At 44.8% G+C, this 27,990-nt stretch overlaps 1 long non-coding RNA gene across 1 annotated transcript in view; it reads left to right on the top strand.

The window, feature by feature from the left end:
- The window catches only part of LOC310892234, a 285,659-nt gene that overhangs the window by 222,806 nt on the left and 34,863 nt on the right, over nucleotides 1–27,990 (top strand). The window contains exons 8-9 of the long non-coding RNA XR_014577978.1: nucleotides 72–195; nucleotides 4,377–18,767. This is a non-coding gene — a long non-coding RNA (uncharacterized lncRNA). The remainder of the gene's footprint in view (nucleotides 1–71; nucleotides 196–4,376; nucleotides 18,768–27,990) is intronic.

Genomic DNA, 27,990 nt, shown 5'->3' with positions numbered 1-27,990 from the left:
TCTCCTTTTAAGATTGTGACAGAGGTGTACAGATAGCTCTGTGAAGAATTCTTTTTTTTTTTCTTTTTCAGATTTTCAACTTTCAGTGTCATTTCAAATTTCAGAAAAATAAGTGTGGAAAACAGCCTGATGACAGCTTTGTGACATCCACCCCTCTACCTCCGAGTGCCTTTTATCCGACAGGAAAACAAAACAGTTAAGGAAGACTGGAAAAATTAATACACGTTTTCACCCTTTCTCCTCCATCCTCTTCTCAACCACCTATGTTTATGATTCATTTAAACCTTAATCAGAGACTGTTTCTTGCCCCGTGGTGCATTTGAGCCTTTACATACAAGGATGTGTGGTAGATGGGATGGGAGTGCTGACAGCACGGGGCACAAGAAGGAAAAGGCTATTGCATGAAGATGGGAGGAGATGCATGCTCAGCACAGCACTCACTCACCTCTGCCACAAACCCACCCAAGACCTTAGGCAGAGCCATCGCTTCAGGGTCCTTCAATACACAGGCACGCATCTTTTGACATTGCTTTGGCGAAAACATGAGAAGTCAGTTGAACAAGGTCAGCACATATAGATGAAACTTAGATTCATCTCGCAAATTCCATTCATCTCCTACCTGGTTCCTGCAGGATGCTGAAACTCAGACAGCAGCTCCATTAAAATAAGGTTGGGTGCCTGTTACATTATAAGCAGCCTTGATTAGTGACAATGGTATTTTCGTATCATCAGCAGCAAGTTCAAGGCAACTGCTGTTCACATTAAAGTGAATACAGATTTGCAGCAGTGTTCACAAGCACAGAAAGCACACTGCTGCCTGTGCTTAATTACATTGTATGGTGTCTTGCTCTTCAAGTCATTTTGGAGAGTCCAGTACTATAGATTTCATAAATGTTACATAAATCTGACTGCCATCACTGCTATTAAATTTCACTGGCTGGTTCACTGCTGGACCATGAGATCTGTTTCTTCCCAGGGTGCTGGTACAAGAATATATGGGACTTAAATGTAGTTTTGTATGGCCAGCAGGTCATCTTTAGGCTCAGGTTAGAGTCTGCAAGATGATTAGGATGGACAAGCATAGTTACTCTCAGCACACCCAGAAGAAGGGGAGCTAGTCTCAGTCAAAACAAAGAGAAATTTTGTTGTCTGAAAGACGCTTGACTGGCTAAAGAGGTGCCCTGAATTTCATCAGAAGACCCAGCTGAATAGATCTGGACAGCCAGCCGCCCCGTGCTTTGGGTGACTGTCTACTGCCTTTCTGTAGAGTTATTGTGACTGTGGTATGGAATTGTTACACGTGCAGCTGACCTGTGCAGATTAGTCTATGTATGTGCAGAGGGACCAGTGTGCAATGGGTGGGACCTACTGCTTTTGAGTCTGACAGCATTTTGTCTCTTGGCAAACCTGGTCACTGGCTATCCTGATTGGCAAAGGGGATGAGAACAAGAAGACATGTAATAGTACCTGATTTATTTTAAGCTGGTTCATGAAGACTGATAAACAGGAAAGCTGTCTGTCTTAATATACTCTATGTTCCACCAGTCACACCAACATGTTAGATGTAAGCCTGGGCTCCAGGGCCAACAGTAGTGCATGACCTCCATCATCATCTGCTGGTGTTTGCTCTTGCACAATCAGTGGCTACACACAGATTTACAACAAGAAAAGTACTGTGGGCTTTTTGAGCTCTGCTTCTGGTTTTAAGCATTTTTTTGATGATTCTAAAGCTTTTTCTTATAACCCTCTGAGCTAAGAAACCTTCAATTTTTTCATATGTGTCTGCTGTGGGCAAAACAGTCTCAGTTCAGGGAATTTCACTGAATTTGATTTATTTCCAATTAACATAAACCTTTATTTACTGATTTGTGTGTTGGAAAACAAAGAAGACTTAAATAATTAAACACCGAGGGAAGTCCCTTTCCTCCCTCTTCCCCAGGCTCAGCTTCAGTCCAATACTTCTCTCCCACCAGCACTCCCCTACCCTGTTTTTACAGGAGGCTGGGTCAGTACGTGATGGTTTCTTGCTGCCATTCCTGGTTTCTTGCTCTTTTCTTCCCCTTCTCCTTCCTCCTCACTCATTTCCTGCTCCAGCCTGGGTCCTCTGTGTGCCAGGGTCCCTTGGGTTGTCCCTGCTCCAGTGTTGGTCCCCCACGGTCACAGTCCCCCCAAGGTACTCCCAGCATGGAGCACCTCCCTCCAGGACCTGTCCCCAGCCCTGTCTCCAACACTGTCCCCTTCCACATGCCCCCTCCTGTATCTGCCGCTCCCCTTTGTCTCCTTTTGTGCATCCTCATATCTCATATCTCCTCATATCTCGTATCTCTTCATATCTCCTATCTCCTCATAACCTTGTATCTCACATCTCCTCCTGTGTCTGTGCCACCCCACCACCCAGACCCCTGCCAGAGATGCCCCAGCCAGTGCCCTTTTACAGGAGCTGGAGAAGAGGCTCCGGCATTCAGGTGATCCTTGTGGGCAGGACTCTGGGAGGAGAAGAAATCTCACATTACATGGTGCGAGGCCTAGGGTAAATTCGCATAGGCTAGAGCAAGGAGCTCCATTCCTGGTGAGCCAAAGGAGGGAATTTCCACCTTGTAAAATATCTTATCCGTTTTCTCCCTAAAAAGAAGTCAAAGCTGCAAAGTTGCAATTTTTTTGTTGTTGTTATTCTGGAGAAGTCTAATGGGAAGAGTGTTAAGAAAGAAGTCACCAGGAGCCCAGGTCTACTCCTAGCTCTGCTGCTGGTTTGCTAGATCCAGCACTTCCTACTTCAAAAATGCATATTTTTTTCTCCTAGGCACACCAGACCGTGCCTGTTGCAATGTGTTTGGTCTGGAAGCTGTGCAGAGCAGGGTCTGCCTCTCGCTGTGTGTGCAACACCCAGCACAACCGGGCCCTGGTCCCTGCCGAAGCCTCGAGGCACGACTGTAACACAAATAATAAATAATAATAATGTTAGCGAGAGAGCATACATATTTATATGAAAACGTACTGATGCAAATCACCTTTGATTGACAGCTGTGCTCAGCACACGCACGGTGATGGGATTACATTATATCTGGCCATAGCTTGATACACACAAAGTGCGGCTCATAAATTAAACCGGAGATGATCTCTGCCGAAGGCACCAGCATCCTTACTCATTGCACTCACAAGGTGTCACAGCAATAGCTTCTCACTAACACATGGCCCCAGAGCCACCCGGACTACAAGAAGAGCCTGTAGGAGGAGAGTCAGGACGGGAGCTCTCCTCTCCTGCATATCTGCAAGGTCTGGGACTGCTCCTCCGTGTGCTGCCTGGGTGTATAAGTGGGTATATAAACAGATGTTTCTCTGCCTTCCTCTCTTCTCTTCTCCTCATCTCCCTTCCTGCTGGCCCCAGTCTGTGCAGCTGGCCAGGCAGAGGTGGCAATGCTGTGCTCCAGACGCAGGAGAAACACAGCATGGTGTGCTTTCCCAGGCACCCAGCCCTGTGTGCTGGCATATTCCCCACCCATTTAAACCCTCTTGCTGTAGCTGGGTACCCCCAACTCAGGGCTGAGGACCTGGGCACTGGTGCAGAGGAAGCTCTGAAGAACACACCCCAGCACCCAACCATGCTCACAGGTCTTCCACGCTGGCGGTAGCATCCCCTTAGTCATCGGCATGGAGCGTGCTTCAAGCAGCTTCACATAAACACCGCCTTCAGACGGTGAAGGGAAATATTTTAACTCACCCACATCCCATAAACGCAACTACGGATCTCTTGATGGCAGCAACAGAGCTGTCATCACCCTCGATAAATAGACAGGGTGTCGCTTTTTTTTTTTTTTCAGTGATTTCTTCCCCATAGCTGTCTTTGGGCTTTATTAGATAAATCTGTGCCTTCCCCCCCCTCAGGAAATATGTGTACGTGGTGGAGGAGGCAGTCCACCCATGCACAGACATCTCCGTGGCTCCTGCTGTCTAAGGGAGATTCACATAGGCAGCCAGAGGAATGATCAGGTCCCAGATGCTCAAGCGAAAACGGCAGAGTAATTCCCCACTGCTGCTTGCATGTGCTTCAAAAAGACATTAGAAAAGAGAGAAATGCATAACTGAAAGGTGCTGAATAATTTGGGAAAATGGGGTCACGCCCACCCACCCATTTGTAGAGCTTAGAGATCCATATAAAGATGCAAATGAATACATCTGTTGTGTCATTAAATGCAACTGCAGCAACCTAGATGAAAGGGAGAGAGTGAGGGAGTGAGGGAGAAGTGCTGACTGGTAATAGCACCACAAAGTTTTCTTCTGAGATGTGGATCTGCCAAGTGCAAAGCCCTAGGCTAGTACTCCAGGTCTCGGTTGAGCACGCATTTATTCTCTCTCTCCTTCCCTGCTGTGTCTTGTAGGCCTAGCATGCGGCGCTGTGTAGAAATCAGAATCCCTTGCGTACTTCCAAGGAAATCCATGGGAGCGGGTGGACATGGACCCAGTGGCTTAATCCCCTTCCCACCACTCTGTGGAGCTTGTGAGAGGACGAGGAGAGGATGGAGGCATCTGAGCCTTGGATGGACAGCATCTCTCCGCTGCCTGAAGCACCTCTGCCTCCAGGAAAGGAAGGAGAATGAGGTCGAGTGACAAAGCAAACGCACAGGCTGCCGTGAGTAATTGGACGTGGGAGAGATCCTGTCTGCCTGGGCGCGAGTCAGCTCTGACGTGAAGGCCTGAAAAGACACTTTGGAAATGTCAGGGCCACAAGGGCCTCTTAGTGTGACACTTGGCAGCACCAGCTCAGCAACTGGAGGGGCATAAACTTTCTCCACTCCCTCAGCATAGCAAAGAGGCCACCTCAACCACCCCCTTCCCCTCCCCACCATCCCTACCACCCACCAGAGACCAGAGGTGGCCCAGGTTCCCTCTCTCCTGGCCACGGACCCACCACAGGGACAGGTCCTCATCCTCTCATGACTCAGGCTGCTCTCTCCATTACCTATATGAAGTGGAGTAGATTGAATGTGGAGTGATCTTTAGTTTCTCTCACTACTCAGCCCTATTGAGTTTTCCTCCACTGTCATCCTCTTACATGACTGTGTCACGGTGGCCTCTGAGGCCTCTGATAAACTTTGCTGAAGGAACTCCCAATTCTCATTCATACATAAATGAGTATTTATACAAATACATATAGATATTGTACTCTCTCCCCTAATAAATTTTACTTCTGACATTTGAGAAGTTAGCCTTTGCAGAGGGCCAAGTATATATATATTATTGCTTGGCACCATCTTCCTCTGCTCATACTGAGAGTAATCAAATCATGATCACTGGTCCCTGTAGCTGCTCCCAACGGCTTCCAGCTTCTGCAACAGGTTTGAACAAGCATCCTGTGAGTATCACCTTTTATTAACTCTATCAGCCCTGTGATCATCTGGACAGGCACATGCAATTGCTTTTGTATGTGCGTGTGCAGGTGCAGGGACACTTGCAAATGCAAAAGCAACCCTTTCTGTAGCACTTTAGCACCTATTTTTACTGTTAATGTTGTCCAAAAGCTTATGCAGGTGCATACCTCTACTTTTCCCAGTGACATTTCCGTGCACTGTTATTAACCAGTCATACACTAATCATCCTGTTAAGCATGGATCATTGAATAGTTCCTTGTGCCAATTTGCAGTCCAGGAGCTTATCATTCTTTTAAGTTATTTATAATTGTCCTGAATGTTTCCCTCTCTTTCTTTATGGTTCCTACGCTCTTTCCTATCAAGCCTGTGGGTATCAGTGTAATGAGTTCTTATACGTTTGGTAAGTCTGTAGTTTTTGTTACTTTATACTGATTTCCTCATCTGTCCTTCTCAGCCTGAATCCCTCATTGACTTGAAACCCATCCTTCAGAGGCAACCAGCAGCTTCCAGACCAGCCTTTCATCATTCGTTGTCCTTCCTAATGAGAACGACATTAGACTTTTACCTCAACCCGACTACAATGATTTCACTGTAGAAAATGATCATCTCCACACTTCAGAAGCACTGATGATGTTTGCTATTGGCTGCATAAAACCCCTAAAATGCTTTCAAATTAAAGTCCTGCCATAATAACTGTTTTTTTTCTTTTTGTATTTCCATATGCTACAGAGAGGAGCAGAATCATTATTTTCCATCAGTTAATTTAGAAGTGGCTGAAAGACCCCAACAGTAATCCTCTGAAAGTTTCTGCAAGTAAACATGAGAACTGGTCTCTGCTCTGAAGAATCAAGGAACTAAAATACCACAGTGGCATCTTTTATGCTGAGCATCACCCCTGTGCCTTTACTCTATTTTTCCTTAAGCGTCTGTAACTAGACTGTTAAGCATTTCAGCCATGTGACTAATCCCCGCAGGCTTCGCCAATGGCAATAATATCAAATTTCTTCTCATCAATGGGAAATTCCATTTCCAGCTTGCTTGTTACCCCCATGTCTAGGACTGCTGTATAAGTAATAGGAAAACCTCTTTTTCTTCACAACTTTATCACACCAGCTCAATTTGTTTGCAACATGCTGAGCTTGAGTTAGGATTGCATTTGCCTTCTTAGCACCTTCCCTTTGTGTCATTAGTCAAGCGACCGCCTGGCTGCTCCAGCTTGTTTCTGACAGAACAGAGTAGCTTTGAGATGGAGGCCATTTTGCTCATCTGTGATTGCATATATATATAAAAGACTGAAAACGGCATTACAAAACCTCCAGCAACTCGTCTACACGCTGCAGCCACTTATTTTCCAGTGACACCAGAACACTTTTTCCTACTCACCAGCTGGTGAGAAGTGTCAAGCGACAACGCCAGCAGCTCACACGAAGAATTGCTGCCTTCAAACACCAAACTTCATTGCTGTGAGTACAACCACGTCATCCCTGCTGCTGCTGGTCCTTGAATACACTTGTGCCTGGAGTGCCCCTTTGCCTCATTTCATTCCCCGGTAGCTGCTGGTAGGTGGGAGAAAGGGTGAGCATCACCCTCCAAGTCGTCAGCGTCACAACAGAGGAACTGCCGAATCAGATGTCATCTGGGAAATTCTTCTTCAGCAGTAACACCTTTCGTGCCAAGGAATCATACAGACCGACTAGCACTCCTCCTCCGTGTTCACAGCCACTGTACCGATCGAGCTCTTTGTCATCTGTCATGCTGACACAAAGCTGGGACCAGCGGCACAGGAGCTCTGTCTCCTGAGCTGGTCAGAGAGAAAGTTACCTGCGTCCCCTTTTCCTTTGTGGGAGGCTGACATACAATGAAATTTGATGACCACAGATGGGAGGGAGAAAGAAGCTTCTGGTGGTAGCCCTGGGCTACAAGTGGGTGATTATCAAATGGAGAACAATTAATTCAAAAAAGCCCCAATTTAAGAAAGCACTCAGACGTGGTTTTCTCTAATAATGTCTCTAAGATGTTTCTTGTCTGGAAAAGGATGTAAATACAGGCAGCCTTAAGCATGTGCTGAGGAACTCTGTGGCAGAGACCTCAACTGTGTAAAAAATGGTCGCCGTACTGTAGAGGAAAATGACGATATAAAGCATTTCTCCAGGGCTGCCTGGCACTAATGACTTTAATACAGCGAGTTGAACAAACTTATGTGGCAGCAGTGACTGTGAAGGAGGACTTTTAACTTGCCTACAATAACTACCTTGCGAGGAGCTGAGTGCTTCAGTCAGAGTGATGAATAGGGACTAGGAGCCAGTGGAAGGCCAGCGGGAGGAGGCGGTGTGGAAGGTGGAGCTGGATGGGGCAGGGCGCAGGGCACGGCTGTAGGAGAGCACCTCTGGCAGCACAACAGCGATGTGGTGGAGCACATGCTTGATTCCTCAAGTTTGCAGCAAAAAGCTTGGCTGCATGGTGAAGGATCTGCCAAATTGGGACTTACTTAGAAATGCAGAAGTGATACAGATAAAGTGCATGCATGAGCACACACTTCCCCAAAAATGTACAGGCTCAGGGAGGAGGTTGGCAAATGACCATGACCTCAGATGAATCCATAGCAGATCCAAGCCTTACAGGAAGGTAAAAAAGAAATAGTGTGACAATAGAATGTGTGAGTCTGCTAACACTGCTTACACCACGGCTGTTCCTGTGCATCAGCAGGCAGTGACAGAAGACACAGGCAGAGTTACAGGAACCAGGACTTTACAGAGCTGATGGAGGGGCCAGCGCTGAATGCTGAAGCTTGCTTGCTCTCTGTCTCTGCATCCATCCCCAGGCTGATGTTCCAGTGCCTGTAGGTCTCCTCCTGCAATCAGTCTCAGTACTGTTCACCAGACTGAGCCATACTTCCAATTATATTTATAGGCCTATTAGTAAAACTTGTGATCTATTCATAGACAAGCCATGAACACAAGAAGAGAGTCAAACGCAGTCAATAAATTGCCTGCAAGAAGTAAACTGTGCCATCAGCAAAATTTTGTATCTGTGTTGTTCTCCTCTTTCTCTTAGATCGTTAATAAACATATTGAACACCCCTGGTCCTGATGCTGATCCCTGGAGCATCTTGCTATTAACCTCCTTTCATGCAGAGAATTGGACGCTTATTCCTTTCCTTTGTTTCTTACCTCTTATCTAGGTTTTAATCCATGTCAGGACTTTGCCTACCACCCTACGGGTAACAAATTTCTTTAATAGCTGCTTGTGAAAGACTGTATCAGAAGCCTTTTGAAAAGTTTAAATAAATTATATCCCCCCCACCCCTTCTCCTCAGCCCAGTATTTCATTAACTCTTCCCCAGAATCCTAATAGGCTAGAGGAGCACAAGTCACACTTACAGAAACAGGCAGACAGGTTTATCTCTATCATGTTAGACTCGTCTAGAAGCTTTCTAACTCTATCTTTAATGATTTTTTTTCATTGTTTTTCTCCTTGTTTAGAGGTAAGGCTCTCTATTTTATAATTGGATCATCTTTAGCTTCTTTGTTAAACATGGTTACAATAATCGCTCCCCACCTGGCCCCTCAGTCCCACGGGCATTTGTACAAAAAGTTGTCTGAATGAGCACTACCTGCTCATTCAAATAGCTCATAGCTCAACTACTCTGAACTCTGTTTCTCAGGCATTCGCAGATGTTTATCATCCACTTTGAAGTTCACATCTTGATTTGCTGTCATCTTCCCATGCCTCTGACCCTTCTCAGCCTGGGAATTTCACAAATATCCGAGTTACTCTCTCCTCCCACTCTTATCCTCATCTCCCCATCCAAAAAAACCAGTGCTTTTCGTGTGCCAGATCCCACTCTAGGAAAGGATGAAGTGAGAAATTGGCCAAGGCGACAGGTGACTGGATTTGGTGAACCAGCAGTGGCTCTTTTACCTTTACAGTTACCAAAACACTTTATGCTGTTGACACTTCAGCCCTCCTGCCTCAAACGTCTGGATTAGCCAAGCAGTCCTGAAGTCAGTACTGATAGCCACTGTCTGTTTACCTGCCCTTGCCAGGCAGTGACTTTCAACCACCTCATTTGAAATAATTGATATCAAAGCTCTACTAAACAAAAAATTACACAGAATGACAGACACAGCTCAGAAATGATCTCAGAAGGGCAGATGTCCATCAGTGCAGGAGAAGAGGTCTCCCAAGCACCTTTCTGCACAGCAGGGGCAGATGGTTTGCTTCTCCCCACACGTAGGCATCTCTCCTGCTGCAATGGAGTGCTTTCAGTTCAAAAGTACAAGAGACACATCCAGCCCCAAGGCAGAATAACATGTGGTCAAGCCTTGGCTATCATGAGAGAGGAAAATCAGGCCTGCAAAACGTCCATTTGGTGTTACAGACAGCAAGGTCTCTTTGCTGACCTTCACAGCTGCTGCACACAAGTCCAGCAGCAGCTTAACATACTGCTTGGTAGTGTTGGGCCCAAAGGTTGGTTTATGCGCTGAGTGATGTGCGATCAAGCCTGGAAGACACTACACGTTATAGCAGGCCCAGGAAGGATGAGGGTTTGTTAGGGCAGCTGGGCATTCTGAGCCTGCGTCTCACTGAACCAGGACATTTCTGTCCTTCTCATTCACCTGGCATCTCCCAGGCACCTACCTCAGAAAGCTACCCTACTAGTTACCCCACTGCAAATGGACGAGTTGCTGTGCATCAGCTGGAGCAAGGCCATGCACACTCATGGGAGGCAGTGGCTCCTGGCTCCGTATTGTCATGATTTTTGTTTTCTCTAACAAGCTTCTTTCACAACACCATAGGTAGAAACCACCACACTAAGCAGAAGCTGGAGTCACAGAGCCTGAAGAGCTCTGGGAGAGGAATCTCTTTGTATCCCCACACTTACGGAGCTGCAGCACTGTCAGTCTGAGGAGTGTGCTTTACTTGAATGGCTGAGGAAACTTTATATATACCCTGAGTGCCTCCCTGGGATGAGCCAGATGATGGCTCACCGTGCTTACGTCCTGTGCATTGTTAGGAAGGCTGCCTCTGCGTGATGGCTCCTGTGTTGTGGGAGGGATGGCTCCCTACCTCGAGCTCCCCTTTGTAACCAGCTCCCGTCTTCTTATTCAGCAGAACTGCACCATTTTTCTCCCAGGGGGAAGTCAGGTGCCCACAGAGTCTGGGCACGGATTTGCCACGGTATGATTTGTTCAGCAAAGCTCCTTATACCCTCCTTAATCTCCATTTTATATCTCCCCTGCTGCACTTTACAATCTCTTATATTCCTATAATTTGGGCTGGATTTCCATATTTTAGAAAATGCCTCGCTAAATGACTGTATCTTTCCCCTTATCCACGGTGTTACTCCTCAGCATTACTCCCCACCTGTGGGGAGAATACATATGCATCATGTGGAAGCATGTTGTGGCTGTAGTAAATGGCCTCACATCATCTGGCTGTTCCCCACTCTCCTATGCACATTGAGTGATATAACTGTGGTGTTTCTTCCTGCAGGCCCTGAGGCCACTCTCAAACCAGGCTACATCCTCGTACCTACAGAGATCTCCTGCACATCTTCTAATGAGGCCTGGGCATGTCCTCACATTCAGCGTGTGAGCACGCTGCCAGGCTTTCTCGCACAGGTTGTCCCGTAGGCTCCGTCTGAAACAGCCAGCAGGGCCAAACACAAGGTGCGATGCTCAAAAAATCTCCAGAGGCAGCTGCTCTTGCGTTAGGACAGAGGCTTAACTCAGGAATCTGCATATGAATCTCTGGGATCCTGCATTCAGAACCTGTGCTGCTCGTGAGATTTGTGTGCCTTGAAGTTTCACATATTTCCTGTTCCACATGAGTCATTAGGAAGAGTTATTGACAAACAGGAGCTGTTCAAAGGAGAGCAACTGAAATGATCAAGAGAGTGGAGGAATTGATTCAGAAAGAAAGATTAAAAGGATAAAGTCTGGAGAGATTGGTTAAACAGCAACTACTGTGAGCATGATAACCTACACATACATAAAAAGTATCTCAGAAACAGGGAAATGCTAGTAGCGTGATACATGGGGAGACAAGTGGAAACAGGCAGAAATTGAGAGTAACTTGAATTTTCCCTTTGAGATTAGCTTTCAGACAATAGGAAAGGAGACGTTCACTGTCACTACCCTAGCCTGGTGCACCGCTTAAGAAACCCAGTTGGACTTAATTTTATATCATCTAGGCCAAAATAACTCATAAATACATCATAAGAAAATATGTCCGGATCAGGCATTGGGTCAGAGAATGGTGCATGCATCCTGGTGGGGATGCATCTTCCAGCATAACTGTGGGTGAAGCAGCACTCTTTCTAGAGCCCCACATAACCCAGAGAAGTCCTCCTTAGACAACAAAGCTTGCAATTTACCTCCCTGGGGGTCTGCTGTCCTCAGCTTGCATGAGGAATAATTTGTGGACAAGAGCAAGACTGCTCTGACTAGGGCCATGTGCACGGGTAAGGTTCCTGCAATCCCCACTCACCATCTGGCCCGTGGGCTCTGGTATGCTACAGTCATTTGTTAGTTTTAAACTTGATTACACAGCATGCCAGAGTGTGCAGCTGAGCAAGCCTGGCCAGATGCTTATCAAGTGCAAATTGGTGCAAATGTGTATTTATATCAGCTGGGGCTGTGCACCACTCTTCATGATGAACCATGTGTCCATCGTACGCTCACAGACTCAGAGCTGAAGGCTAAAATGACTATTTGACTATTAGATCAGCTGTTTTGACCTTCCCAGTATCACTGGCTATTACTTTTCCCCAGTTACTCCTGGACTGAGCCCAGGAATTTGCCTTTGACTAACACATAATTTGTGTTTATCTAAAAGGGACTTTTGAATGAGGTCTGTTGTTGATTTCAAGATGTCCAAACACGGCCAATCCTCTCCTTCAGGTGAGAGTTTCTTGCTGTGGCTTAACCACCTTTGCTCTTTCATAGAAAGCATGCAGTTTCTATTTAAACCTGACCTGCTCTATCAGACATTATCTTCTTTTGAAGTCATGAACAATTTGTTCATGTTCAAGCCACAGTGTCCAGTAATTTGTAATCATTTTTATGTTCACTCGGTGTTTTCAGGCAAAAATATATTCTGCTGTGGGTTGAAAATTGTTTATAGCGAAAATTATGCAAAGCATTTGACATTCTCCATGAGAATAATTGTATGTTAAAAGCACGTGTACATTCCTTGACTTTGATGACACTGGCTCATCAACCCACCTATTTGTCTGATCAGTCACATTATCCCACCTGCCTTAATACTTGAATACTTCCCTGTGATATCAGTAGCAACAGCAAAGTCTCTAATGGGTTTATACTGTGGCATGCTTGTCTTTTGTGAAGTAATTGATCTGTTCACACATTTCTTTGAATTTCTTCTTATGGTTGTTGCAAGCAACTGTACAGAAGGGCCTGTGGTCTGATCCAGCACAGGGGCAATTGTAAGCAAAAGTATGCTTATGGAAAGGTTTTCTTGCTATCACTTTCCTCTCTTCAGCTACTAGAGGGTTGGGGTACAAACATGAGCCTAAGTTTTAGGTGTCATTATACCAGTAGGATTGTGTTTTAATGGGGACAGTGGAAAGACCTGTAATAACACATTCAAAATGCACTTTCTGCAAATATCATGCAACAGTGACTTAAAATTTGCCTTGTCTACAAACATCTCTGCCAGTAAACTGATTTGTGAGATTGCTCATGGAAACACAGCAGAAAAGGGGAGTGAACTCAGCAGAAAGGAATTAATTAAAAATTCGAAAGAAGATTTGTGGGTCATTCCTCAGGACCCGCTAACAGATTTAAAGGCAGCTTAGCAGCGAGCTGAGTTGGGGGTATGGTTTCACAACCCCAGGAAGTGTTGCGCAAAGGTGTCTGTGCTTGAGGTGGCGTGGGAGTCTCTCCTTATGCACAAAGGTATCCATCCCCTGGGTGACATACGGACAGAGACCACATCATTCTTCTGACCACAGCAGCTTTCTTGGTCATTTAAGCACTGTCAGAGGTACAGCGCCTGAGTGTAATCCAAGTATTGGAAAACAGAAGCAAAAATAACAAGCTCTCTGCCTTTTTTCCCTCCTGTGTAGGCCCTGTAGAGGAAAGAGCCTGATTAGTTTATAGGGTGAATTGTTTGTTTAGATTTACAAGTGTGCTAATGAGTGGGCTTGTGGATGTGTTGTGCTTTGCACCCACGTGGGTGGGTGCAGAAAGCTCCTTGATGGAGGGCTGTGCTGGGGATCTGAGTTCTCCAGGGAGCGTGCAGGAGCCGATGTGGTTGTTCTCACTGCTCTGGGAGTAACGCAATGCATCTGAGGCCCAGGGAAAGAAACCCCGTCTCCAGCATACACAGACCCCATCCTCCAAGTCAACCGCCTGCTTACTCCTGCACAGCTTCCACAGGGTTATGCAGCAAGGTGCATTTCCTCAGCGGCTCAAACAAAACCCGTGGCAGGTGCCGAGTATTGGGGCAGAGACCTTGAAGGTGACTCTGTCTTCACTGGTGGCCAATACAAACGAGGGAGCAGCAGGGTGATGTTCTCACAGTAATCTGTGTTGCCAGGGAGACCAGAGACTGTGTTTTGTCAACTGGAGCTTTTCCAGGATGCCTGGCTTCTTCACTAGATATTAGCTGCAATAATCAGTCACGAATGCCTGGATCACTGTGCTGAGACCTGTGTCTGATAGGATAGGACACCATCTTCTGGCAGGATGCAACTGGAGGTGGGAGTGTTTTAGTAATGTGGTTATCTGGGAGTTACATAGCAGCAAGGCATCCACGGGGACTTCAAAGCTACAGGCAGACTTAGCAGTCTGGGGCTCATGTCCTTAGTGGCAGGTGGTGCTATGGAAATGCATAAGTGCTTTGAAGTATTTCCTTTCTCTTTGTAAGCATCAATTTATTTGCCACTTTCCTGCTTTCTCCTGACTGCCACAGCTCTGCGTTCTTAGGTTCCTTTAATGGAGGCACACAGTGTGTAGCACCTCGTAACAAATTATACCATTCCCTGCCTATGGAGGCATCACCCCAGAAGAGCTGCTCCTGTAATGCAGCTCCAAACTGGCCTGAAACCTGTTTATGTTAGGTAGGTTCACTTCACTGATCAGACATCTTTTATTCCCATGGATTAAAAAAAAAACCAACTAACCAACCAACCAAACAAACAAACAAACAAAAAAAAAAAGTGAAAAAAATAAAAGGAAAAAAGGATTTTTCCCAACCAGCATTTTTCTCCCAAACAGCTAACAGAAGATCTGAAACACATCAACAACAAAAACAGAATTCAGATAAAAAACATGGATCTAAGGCTGCAAGGGAAGATTAATAAAATTCAGGTAAACAAAAATAATCATGTAAAAATATCTTTCCAGAATGATATGGTTCTCTAAACAAAGCTTCCAAACCCGTCAGTCACTAAAAGCGTAGGAAATTCACAGTGAGTGTGAAGATATGAGAGGCTCTAATAGAAGTAAATACAGAATTGCACGGTGAAGCAACCCTAAGTTTGACTCCAGCAATGATTTGAGAAAAATCAGACACTCTGAGACTAACCTTGTCCATCCATTACCCACAGTGTCATCAGATCAATGGCCACAAAACTAGAATGCTTTATTCTCCCTCGCTCTGAGGTTGTGCTGACTCTGGCCCTTCTTTACAGCCATGCACACTCTACAGAAAAACACATATTTCACAAATTCCTCACCAGACAAATAGCCCATTGAAACCATCACTCTTCACTTGTCATTCCGATTCTATTTACCCCAATTAAAAAAAAAAAAAAAAGGACTGCAAAACACAGGACCAGTGAAAATGAATCTCAGAGAAGGAGAGCCTGACTCAGAGTGCTGGGCAGAGCTGTTCTCACTGCCTGGCACTTCCACGATGCAAGGAGCTGCATGCCAGCAGAGATACCCGCTCAGGTCCCCCAGAGTGGGGGAAGAGGGTTGTCCGGTCCTGCTTCAGCTCTTAACAGCTCCCCTGTATCTGAGCTGGTGCTGTCCTTCTGTCTCCATGCCCGGCGTTGCAATGTGCTCTGCAGTGGAACACAATTTTGCCATTTTGCAGTGGAAAAGATCTTTAAAGAGGGCACAGGTGCTATTTTGGAGTTTCTCTCTGTTACCAGATAGCTATAAGGAGTTTTTTGAGTGTGTGGCTACCAGGACCATAGGACTTTTGCACATTTGTTGTGTCTGTACCTAACTTTCAACTATGCACCATTTATATTGATATTTTTAATGCCCTGGCATAACTACAAATGCTTTTTCTTTATTTGCAGGCACTGCAACAGAGGGGAACAGCATGGTGCATGGCCAGGAGCTGGGAATATGGGCTTTGATGCACCCAGAGGATGCCCTGGTGTTGGAGGGATCTGTTGGCTCTTTCCAGACAGCTGTATTGTGGTGTTGCATCTAACAGAGGCATCCCTGATACAGACCAAGCAAGCTCTGCAGGTGTCAGTGAGCAGCTTGAAACAGAGAACCAAGTCCAACGTTGGACTTGACACCTAACACTATGGCTGGATCCAAACGACACAAAGCACTACTTCTTGGAGACTTTAAGTGAAACAGAGCTGAATTATCTATTGGTTTAAACAAACCTCAGCCAAAAAGAAAGCTGCAACATACTGCAGGCACAAAAGCACTAGACTAGACTTTGCTGTGAACAACATTTCAAACAACAGCAAAAAAAATGCTGTTCTAGTATCACTGTTTTTCTGACTGGGTCTGATGATGGCACTGGTTGTTTTCTTCACAGGGAGAGCCATCAAAAAATAGTCATCTTTTCCCTCCTCTCTGTTGAATGGCTCTATAACCTTGGTGTGAATTTATAGTCTGTCATTGCCTTTTGAGATGCCATATGTGCAAAAGAATGAGAGGGAAGGAGACACTTTGTTTCTGAAAATGATGCCATGCTTAGCACTATTACAGTATTGTGGACAATGTTTATCATTTAAAGCAGCAAGAAGAGGTCTTGGGTGAAAAAAGACCCTGTGGCAAGCACAACTGTCTCTTGTTCTTGGGGGCAAAGAAAAAAAAAACATAGCACAAAACCCCCTGCTACTTAATGTAATTTAATGTAATTTAATTCATTCCAAGAGAGAGAAAGTTCTGAATTGTTTTTAATTATTTCCCATGGATAAATCTTTTCTGACAGGAAAGATTCATCAGTACCCAGTGAAGGGCAACTCTTTCTGAGTAGGAATTCACTGAAAGCTTCTTTTCAGCTTGAGGGTGACTTTCTAACCAGCAGATTTATGAAGAAACTCCCATCACACCTGAATTTTTGAGTCCTTTAACCTTGCTTGACCCTACTGATTTGGTGTCACCTTGTGGATTTTGCTAGTCCTATCTTCTCCTGCTCAGAAAACAAATGCCAAAACAAACTGCAAATACCTCTGCCTCTGCTTCTGCTATTCCTCTGGCTATTAACTATTATTATTATTGTAATTACTAGAATTAAAACAGAAGCCCCTGTACTAGAACTTCACTGAACCAACATAAAAGAAAAACACAAGTTTCTTGACCTGTAAGGTTTAAGATTTATTTGCTGGCATCATTGGGACAAATGACCCATGGCAAAATGGCTTAGCCTTCACAGCCACTGGAGCTGGATTGCACCTCTGAGATCCCCTACCCTGTGCCTGCAAATTGCATTGCCACAAGGCAGTGTCCAGTGGTGTGTGCTTGGGTGTGCATGTGCTGGTGACGTACCTCCTACCCCTCCCCAAACTTTTCAAGTAGAGGCAGTGGCAATGGCAGCACAGACTGATGGTTATGTGTCAGGGTATGTGTAGGTGCCAGAAAAGATCTGCAGCCATTAATCAAATTCAGTTATCTGTTATGTCCTATTAGGAGAAGATTGAGGGCCATGAGGAAAGTCAAATCTGGGTTGTGGTGGGAGCACATCTGATTTGTTGAACTCTGCTGATCCTAGCAGTCAACTAGCTTTTTTAACCAGACCCAGGTCCTGAACTGCAGGATATACGCTGCTTCCCATGCTCCTTGATGCAGGAGCTCTGAACTGACCCAAAGCTGCAGTCATATGTTCAAGGGACTCATGGCCAAGTCACAGATCCCTGCTGAGGGACAGGGCAGATGAGCTCTGACTATGATGATGCTATCCGTTCTGGAATAACTTGTTTTCTATACGTCCCTCTTACATCTATAGTGCTTGTGATACAGCACACGCGTACATGGTTAGGTGATAAGATGCATAGTGTGGAGTGTAAAGGTCGCTTTTGGTGCCCAGGACTGGAATTATACACAAAAAAATACCATGACATGATGGTAAGTGTCTAATGGAAAATAATAGTAATCAGTAAGGGTAGCAATGATATTTAGCTTCTCTCATAGTTTGGTGAAATGTTCTCAATCATCAATTTGTTGGCAATACTTTATCTTGGTATTAAAATTAGAGCTTTAACAGTTTAAATACAGCTTCAAAATAACAAGTTTTTGAAGAATCTGAATGTTGATAGAAACAGTCAAGTTACTATGACTTTTTTTTAGGGTCTTGGCAAGCAAGCATAGGTCAGTTATGACATTACTATTATTACTATTAATCCATAGTGTTATTTACTACAATACAATAATTGTATTTTTTTTTCAATTTTTTAAAATAATTTTTATTTCTCTATTTTTTGCTTTTTCTAATTTTCCCCCAAAAGAGATGCAAGTCCTGCGAAGAGATTCTAACCTGCCCGTTCATGGCTTGCTTTTAGATACTTTTCACAGAGCCTTAGAAGTAGTGCTTGGACTACATGCTGAAAGCCACTGGGATAAAAACCAAGAGAACTCCAGAAAGAGTCACCCTTGCTCAGGTGTAAATATGAATATCGTTATGTTTCGTATTGTGCTCTGCACCGTGGGAAGCTAGTCTCAGTCTAGGGCTTTGAGGTGTTATCACAAAGACAGTAAGGCATAAACAAGTGAGAATAAAACACAAATAAAAAGAAGCAGACACACGTGAACAGGGGGAGCACAAAGTAACAGCAAGGCGGTTAATTAACGAAAAGCTCAAAGAGCAGGCAGTTCATCCCCTCTTCCAGGCTATTAAAAAATGACATCGTCTGTGTCAGATTATGTCTTTAGGGTGCTTTTCTGTGAGGTCATCCTCCCTCCACGCTGGCAATTTACCAATGACTTGCATTTAAATATGCAGAAAACATAGAGCGAGGCACAAGAACTCCTTTTAACTGGTTGCATGTCTGAATCAATCCCTCTGGCTAAATAATAAATTAACATAGCCAAGCCCGAACCAAGGAGAGCCGAGAAGGGGTCACTGCCTGCATGAGCTGGGTTTGCAGCCTCGGCCGCTGGCGAGGCGACGCCCCCGTTGTTTATAGGATTACAATGCGGTAATTGCTCAGCTGGGGCTGAGCCTGTGATTCCTCCCCAGGTAGGAGCAGATAAGCCTTTGTGGTAGCTTTTCGCACATCTTTAAGGAAGCAAAGTGCCTCGTTAATTGCAGGTGTGGTAGGGCTTCTCCCCGCTGGGCTAGAAGCAGCAGGAGCCCTTTCGGCCTTGGGGGCAGGTTCTGAGGCTCATCTCCATCAGGGGCTCTGTCTGCAGGGTGGGGGCAAGGCCATCTGGCAGCCCTGAGGGCTACAAAAGGTCTGGCAGGAGGAGTTGCTTGGGTTTGGTGGGTTCCGTAGGAAGGGTTGTGGCTGCTGTGAGCTGCAAGGGTGGGCTGGTTAGTGGGCTCCTGCCCTTTGTTGTTTGGGGTGAGGGCAGCCAGTGTTTGGGTGTTATGCTAAGGAGGTGGGAAGAGCCAGCTGGTCTTGTCGGGAATGCAGCCAGCTCCAGAAATATGAAGGGTCTGGCTTACAGCAGCTGCGTCAGGTGCTTTCAAAAATGCTTACAGGCTAGATCCTAAAAACGAGCTAGGGAAACAAAAGGGGAAGACAGAAGAACTTCATGGGCTTGTGGAGTGGTTCAGCTGCTTCAACAAGCCGACCTGTGGCTTGCTGCTGCTGCTGTGGAGAAAGAAGGCAACCACCTCCCAAAGGTAGTGTCGGGGGTGGGGAACTCCACTTGCTGATCCACGTGAGGAATTTGTGAGCCTCGAGTGCAAAGTGCCCCCTCTGAACTCCTACTTACAGGGGTGTGCTTGCAAGTGTAAGCACAGTAAAGGTGGTGGAGTGCTTGCCCCCTCGGGTGGCAGGGACGACCCCTGTGTTGCAGCTGGCTTTGCCAGCCACTTGGGAGGAAGATGCTGTTAGTGCATCACACAAGTGCAGGAGGTAGCTCCTGGTACAGCCCTGAGGAAGGGGCGGGGGGGGGGTGGCCCCTGCAGCCCTGTGCTGTAGCCTGAGCTGTGTGTATTTATTGATTGAGGGAGCAGGTTTCTTCCATATATTCATAGAGGCTGGTTTAGTCTGAGCTGGGACTCAGAGACTGTGTCTTTCTTTCTCTGGCTATGATTTATGACTTCAATCCAATTTATGGCCATTTACAAGAATGCTGAACTGGCTGTAAATCAGTAAAAGACCATAAAATACTCATGAGAACTGCTGAAATCCATCTGGGTGAGCTTCCTTCCCTCCCAAGAGCAGCCAGCTGAGGGCAGGAAGATGTAGCCCTCCCATAAAGCCAGCTAGCAGAGACGGGGGTGGGGATAAAAAGTGCTTGGCTGGAGGAAAGGGTGGAGGCAAAGGAGGCTTGTTTTCTGAGAGCATGCAGGACTCAGGTGAGCTGTTGTCTGAGGAGAACTACAGGAGTAATAGCAGCTCTGCAGGGCTTCCTCAGAGGAGATTCACCTGAGAGCGAGGTTTGCCTGAGGTCCATGGCCTCTGGTGGAGTCTGATTCTCTTAGAGCAGCGCAGTGTTGTATTGAGTTGCTGTTGTATGTGGGGAGCACAGAGATAAAATTCCTGGCTGTTTTTATTCTTACCAGTTGCTCCAGTGACAAATTTGTGTAGCATATTGCTTTGGATGTGATGAGTTAAAATCACAAGACCTCATAGTTTTTTTTAAGGTCTTTACTTGCCTATCTTGTTTCTCAACAAGGAGCATGCTCAGTGTGTAAAGAAGTCCTCAAAGCAAGTGGCTTCATTGTGCCAAGTTGTGTGCTCACACCAACAGCAGGAGGTGATGCAGTGTGTTACAAAACTGATTGGGTTATATTTATTGGGATTAAAATCCCATCTTTGTCTTGTTTGCAGTGCAGACTTTCTCCTCCAACACTAAAAATGCTTTCATTTCCAGGGAGCAGTGACCATGTATAGAGAGAAGTTTTGTTTGCTGCATAAATGCATTCCAGTATTGATAAACTTTCTATTACATAGGCAAAATGGAATTCAATGGGAGGGTTAGCAAGTCTTTCTTCCTCTTTACCCTGCTATAACTTTGAGGATCAAGCAACAGTGAAGCACCAAGACTGAAGGCAATGTTGGGGGTCAGCAAGTCTAGTGCTGCTCTTGGTTTCTACCAGCAATGGATTATGGAATAGGAGCAGTATGGAATAACTGAGTTGTCCAGAAGCATCCCCAAAACACTCTGTACAGAGCCCTTCCCTACATCTAGTGTGTAGTAATTTTCAGTTCTTAATACAAGCGATGGGAAGTCAGAAACTTGGGCATGACAGAAGGAGACTAAACACCCCAGATCGCTTTGTTCTGAGTCATGAAGAAAGGAATCTTTTGTTAAATACTCCCAAGTGGGAATACCAGATTCAAGGACTAAGCTTGATCAGGTGCCTAGGCCATGAGAGCCAGAAGGCTGCAGTTTTGCACCTCCTGGGTAGTGGTATTTAAGCTGTTGGGTTTGCTTTCTGAATGTCTGAGAAGTCTCAATATGGTAGCCAGCTGTGACAGGTTCGTTTGGTCCAGCATGTCACACCTTGACCACTGTGTGATGAAGATCCTGAGATCAGGGAACTGCCTGATATGGGGTGCTTGGTAGGAAGGGCTGAGAAAAATATGTTCAAAATCCCAGTTCTCAGCATGACTTGTTGTTATGGGTTTGCTCTGATAGTTCTTCCCCCAAGTCCTGGATGCAGTGTTTGAACCGCTGCTTAGAAAGATTAATTTAAAGAACACCCTGCAAGGAGGCCTTCCCACAAGCCTTGGCATGATGTCCCTGGAGGTAATTACCCTTGCTGTTAAGCATTGCTGGTCCAAGTCTGCCCAGCTGCAGATCTGTGTCTGTCTTGCTGATTGTGTGTGTGCTAAAACAGTGCAGTGCTTCACCTCTGAGCCAGTAGTTTGGATCAGGCTGGCTCAGGAAGCCACTCACCTCTGGGGTACTGCTGCAGTTTGCCAAGAGCAATGAACCCTGGCCAGTGCCGTGTGTCTCTTTTCTTTCTCGTATGCAATGCCTTGGGGAGAGATAAGCGATTGTGCTGTCTACGCACCGCCTGTGACCCTGTAGTGCCCTGAGAATGAAATCCAGGCTCTGCTCTACTTCACATTCAAAACAACAGCAGAAAATAGCTTCCACTTTCTTCATTTCTGGGGGCTCGGGCTTGTGGATAATAACGAGAAATCGCTATGGCCGAGTGGTAAGCAAGCAAGCCTGAAAAGAATCCCTCTGGCCAGTGCAGGCTTGAAAAGCAGTGCTGATCACCTGGCTGCCTGGACGGGGCTAGATCCATGCCAGGAGAACTGTGGCCAAGAGTGAGGGAGGGAAGAAAACTGGCAGTAAGCTGCTTGAAAGCTGGGAGGAACCTGCCCCTCCACGTTGCATGGGCCATTCTCTGCCCATTTGATGTAGGGTGCAGGCTTTGGGTTGGTGCGTGCTGCTTTTTCCATTGCTCAGCTGCTCTGGATGCAGGACTTCTGGGGAAGGAGAAGCAAATTAAGCCAGCCTTGTGGATTCTTCACTACTGTGAACTTGACTGGGCTCCTTCCAGGGTATCACCATAGAAGAGATGTGCAGTTGCTACTGTGCGAAGTCTTTAATGGGCTGCCTGAACCCAGGCCCCCTTTCCTCTATGCCTATTTAGGAAATAAGCTATCTCCTCCTATTACCACTGGTTTTCTAAGGAGACTTTCCTCTTGAGCTATTCCTTATAGACAAGCCAGCAATGTCACTGTCCCATGATGAAAACTCCCAGGGTTGCAAATTTCCCTCTCATTGACAGGTGTTTTCCTTTCTTTTATTAGAGGAATTAGATAACCATCGTCTCAGACCTACAGCTCACTGCGTGTGCCCTTAATGCTCTATGGGGAGCTCAGTTTAAAATAGGCAAACCTGAAAGTCAATGATGTTATGAGTACATGAAACTACTGTTAAGGGTTTGGTTACAATTAAGGGATTATATAGTGCGTGGTTCTCTGGCAATGGAATATTCTGCCCTGTCTCCTGCAGCCTGACATTTTAATTCAAAATCTAAGGAGTCTACAGTTGGTTTGCTCTTTTATTTATTTCGGATTGAGTTGTGTGAATAATAGATTTTTCAATTCAATGACTGGACAAAAAATAAAGTAAGATGAAGAAAAAAGAAAATGTTAGGTTCCATTGACTGGAGTTACCTTATTCAATCCAAAATTGAAAAAATAAAAGGCTTATTTAATTGTAGGGAGGATGATAATTTATTTGCTGTAAAAATGTACTTTTGTAAGCCTAGAGTGTTTTGAAAATACTGGTAACACTTCAGAAGTTGAAGAAAACAAACTTTCTCTGAGATATTTGGTACCCATCCTTCCACACATCACTTTTTTTTTTCCTTTTAATAAGGAGTATTTGTCAAAATTGACCTGAGCTAACTTGGAGTCTTGTAAGTGGAATGTGCTCAAAAGCGTTCTGCACAGAATATCCTGACAGACTTGGTTTGTGGCTTGACTGTTCCAGTGAGTTTGTAGAGTTCCCAGTGCCACAGGAGCAAATAGTCTCAACTGGAGTGAAATGCAATTCCTAACAAGTTCTGTAGCACTCAACTGTAGTTTCAAAGTCAAGCCTCACATAAAGTAAACATTTCTGCAAGTTAAAATGAGGTGCACTGATATGCTGAAAGCCTCCTTGCTTCGGCTGCTTTCCACAGATGTAGCTGATTTGGACATAGTAAATAATTTGTTGTATGGGAAAGTATAAACTCATGTTGCCTCTCCCAGAGCTGAGCTGTCTGTGTAGGACACAGAAGCTTACTTTGGTAAGTGAATTCATCAAATCTGGTTGTGATGCATACACAGGAAACAGATTTGTTGAAAGTGAAGATTACTGTTCCTGAGTAGCTGAGAATTATGCACATCCTATTATTTTTGTTAACCCATCTGTCCTGCTTTCCCCCACGTTCTTTTATCCTGTTCTTGTCTTTAAGGTTGTTAGCTTTTTCTGTAAGGTAGTCGTTTACTCTGCGTTTGTACAACTAATACCGCTAAATTATGTCACCAGTGTGTCTCTGTATGTGTCTTGTCTCTGTTCATGTCCTTCTTGGCCCTGACTGTGTGAGCAAATGTTCTGTCTTTGGAAGAGATTTTGGTAGTTTTGTTTAGAGTGATTTGAGGAAGCAATCTGAATACTTGGATTGTTGGCCAGATGAAAGGTTTTTGGGGTCACTGTTGGTCCTTGACAGCCAGGTGTTGGGGTTCAGTGGAGATTCCTAAAGAAGATGTAGCCTTGTACTGTTGGTGGCTGGTGTGTAATGTTTATGGGGAGCCAGTTGTTTGGAATATGCTCAGACCACCAGTTTTACTTCTACTTGAAACCAGCCTTTAAGGTTCCACATTTACTATGTGTTGGCAATAGTAACGATATTCACTTATTTCAGTCTTTTGTTAGTGATTTCCAAGGGGATTATGGCAGTGCACCTTTCTATGATCAGAAAGATGTGGAGATAGACATTTATCCATCATGATCTAGAAACCTGAGGCTACTCAAGTCAAAGTGGATATGGATGCCCAGGAGTGAATAAAGGCAAAGCTTATTCAAAACTAAAGGGAAACAACAGTGTAAGACACAGGTAAATGCAAGGCCCAGAAGCCAGCCAGAATTAAACAGGCCAACTTTGTGTGCAGTGTCTAAGCCATTAGTAACTAGCAGGGAAGAGCTCCTGAGGTTGATTCAGATCTGGCACACAGCAGCTCACAATTGGCTCATCTGTGCACTGGTGCAGATGGTGGCAGCTGCTGTTGTACTAGGTTTCCCCAGCCCAGTGTTACAACCTGTTGCCAAATAAGGGGAAAAAAGGTAGAAAGTGGTGTGGTTTTTCTAAGCCTCAGCCTTAAGCCAACTTCACCCATTCATGATACTGAAATTGGGAAATGGCACTCATAGCAATGCATGCAAATTGTCTGAAATGGGATCAGTTCTTTTCCGTCTTGCTCTTTTGCTTTGATTTCCATGTTAGCTCTCCTTTTTTGCTTGCCTGTGTTTTCCCTTCGTGTTTGACCTTTCCTCCCCAGTCCCCTGGCCTTTTCTATTCTAAGCTGATAAGAGGGAGCTCAGAGTTGATATGCAGGAATCCCTGGACACAGCTATTTTTTTCATCAGTAGTTAATTTTCCACTTCTTTTATTTCCTTTGAGATTCAATACATCTACTTTCATGCTTCTGTGATTCAGTTTGTGGAGGAGACAGACAAGGAAATGCTGAATAAATCTCTTACCTTCTCTCTCTTGATCCTTTACTCCCATCTTTGCATTGCCCCCTTTCCTTTTCTTCATACACCGCAGTTTTTACGTAACTTGTTGTGGCTTTTTTTGGTGGTTGTTGGCTTTTTATTTCGTTCTAGGGCTCTGGCTTAGGACAATTACAGATGCTGAGAGGAAATCAGAGATAGTCATGTTTGGTTGAGTAGTAGCTGTTGGGAGCTCCAGCCCTCCCAGACTTTCCCTGTGCTTGCTTTAGAAAGCTGCTGCATGCCTTCACTCAGAAGCTTCATCAGTCCTGTACCATGCCAGTTCCTGAGGATTATGCAGTGTAGGTTAGTGCTCTCCATAAATACCATCCATTTCAAGGCTTTCTTCTTTATGATAGAAGAAAAACTTTATTAGAGAGGAAAGGCTGCACGCTGTGGAAATGCATCTCCAGCAGTAGGAAGAAGGAGGAGGGAGATGGGAGTGAGAGGGAGGGGCAGAAGAAGGAAAGAAAATGATCAAAATGTCACTCCTGCAACATTAAGCTCAACTCATTACATCTAATTTATCACCTTCTCATATGCCCTGAGCCTGCATAAATACAGTTTCTTGGGCTACCGTGTCCCTAGTAGGTTCCGTGCTGTTTTTTATTTAGTGTAGAGGCAAGTTTTCTACTAGAAAATAGTCTGTTTAGTCTATAATCAAGCACCATAAACTGCCATGTCATTACTGATAGAGGGTTGCTAGCTGGTTATACTAGACTAATGTTTGTAGCATCTGACTATGTTAAAATAGCTGAAGTCACAGGCTAACAGTACCTGTCATGTCTGAGGGGAACACGTGTTGATTTCTGAGCAACTGTCTAGTGGTGTGATTTTTAGGAGGCATGTCTGAGGGAGCACATATGGGCAAGGAACTGCCAAATGCATTTCAAACTCGTCTGGGAGAAGTCTGTTCAGCAGCCAGACAGGACTCAGACATTGTGTCCAAATAAAAGCAAGCAGATATTTAGATTATTAACAGAGCACAAGAGGATACAGGATTGTTTCATGCATGCATTAGAAAAATTTTTGAAACTGTAGTCCAAATGTCCCACTTCATATAATGGAGCCAATAATGAAGTCTACAGGGAGAGCACAATATGACAAGGATTAGCATATGGGCTGTGCAAGGGCTAAAATCCTTTCTCATTTTTCTGATTTCTTTGGTGGTCAGATGTGCTGATGGGTTAAGAAGTCAAAATGTGGTGGCTGAAGTGTTTGCCTCAAGCTACTAGAAACCTTTGGGGTTGCTCACTCAGGACTATGGAATGGAGATTGATCTTAGTCACCAGAGGAGCTCTGATAGGAAAATTCACGGCAGTTTCCAAGCTACCATTGTGAGATTTTATTTTTTAAGAGACCACTTATTTAGTGGTCTCTGATCTGGAGTCTTCATCCTTAACCCACTGCTTTCACATTCAGGACACAAATCCTTTTCCTTGGGTCATCCCTCTATAACAAAATCTTTCCCTCATTTTTTTCTTTAGTGAATTGCCTGAACTACAAATAACTGGTCTTTACAGCTGATCTAATATACAGATCTCTTGCAATGTTTAATGCTATACCTAGGTATTGCAGAAGTATCCCACTAGCTGGCATCGTGAGTAATCTTTGACTCGATTTGAATGCTGAAGTTACTTGTTCCTAAAGTGAAAGTCCTCAGCATAGCTTGGTGAACAGCCCTGGCAGAAGAGGCTATGCTAGCCTCAAGAGGAATACTATAAGGTCTGGCCATGAGATAAGTAGCTGCTTAAGGAGACCCCAGGAGGGATGAATTCTCTTGCTTTCTATGGCTGAAAAGAGGGAGATTTATGGCATTTTTATTCAGCTATGCAAACGTGACCTGAGCTCCAGGGAAAGGTGTGTTCTATAAATCTGGGAAAAGATCTGTCACTGAGACAAAATGTTTGTATGCCTCAAAGGGGACTCTTTGCTATGTGCTAAGTTGTCAGTTATCTTGAACTGAGGATATTCGGATACAAGTTTGAGCCAAGAAGCAAGTAATTCACTTTGGGCTCCAAACAGACCTGGCACACTAATGGATTATTTAGTGTTGTTGCTGGGCGAAAAAGTTAGTGGAAGCAGTTGGAGTTTAGCCCGAACAGAAATTTTGAAATAGTGTTGCCAAAACAAGGCATCTGTACTTTCTCCTTTGGTATCATTTTGGTCAAATCCAAAATGCCTTTTTTTTTTTTAATTTCGCTCAAAATGTCAGCTGCATTTGCAGGATAACTGCTATTAAAATGTTTTTATATAGGGCATTTTAGGCCTTTAGGAGAACACGATGATCATTGCTTTCGAGAAGCAGGACATAAAAATATGTGCTGAGGTTTCCTAAAGAACATCTGTATGGTGGGGTGGCTTTTAAACCAGATACAAGAATGGATATTCCTTTGCTTAGCAGGGTGTCAGTCAGGACTGATGCACACAAGAAAACCTGTGGTCTTGAAAATATTTTACTCTACTGATCTCAGGAGATCTCTTCCAATCTCATATCCTGTGATTCTGTAATTAAGCCACAATTAGTGGCAGCTCAAACCAAGTAACCGGTTTGAATGGGATCTTGGAAACAGACCATTTTAACCCTCAGAGTGAGTTAAAACCCAGCTTTGGTGGGTTAAGGTTTCAGACAAATGGGTGCAAAGCTGGTACATGCTTTCTGGTTTTCCTGTTGCCTGAAAGCAGATGAGATTGTCTGCAATGTGGACAGCACCAAAATAAGAGACACATTAATAGCCATGTTTATTCTTGTAGCAGAGAAAGGATTTGGCAATCTTAGTTATCTGCAGGTTAGGCAAGGGTCTTGGATGTGCCCAGAATTTGGGCAAGTCTAATGTCCCATCTACAGTATTAGCAGGATTGGTCTTGATCTTTATACAAGCTTGCTGCCTGAAGTACAGATGGGAGTCTAAGACTTGGCTGTGTCCTAGATTAAAAACAAATCCTAAACATGTCCAAAACTATGCTGAGGAACAAACTTTTTTCCTGCTGCTGAAGAAGTCATTTGTCTTATCACATGCTTAGCTCACACTCACCACTCCTCACTGAGAGCTTTGGTTGTGTAC

The sequence above is a fragment of the Anser anser genome, assembly GCF_964211835.1.
Source record: "Anser anser genome assembly, chromosome: 1".
NCBI lineage: Eukaryota > Metazoa > Chordata > Aves > Anseriformes > Anatidae > Anser > Anser anser.
The sequence above is the reverse complement of the archived record's forward strand: the minus strand, read 5'-3'. Positions and strand labels throughout refer to the sequence as shown.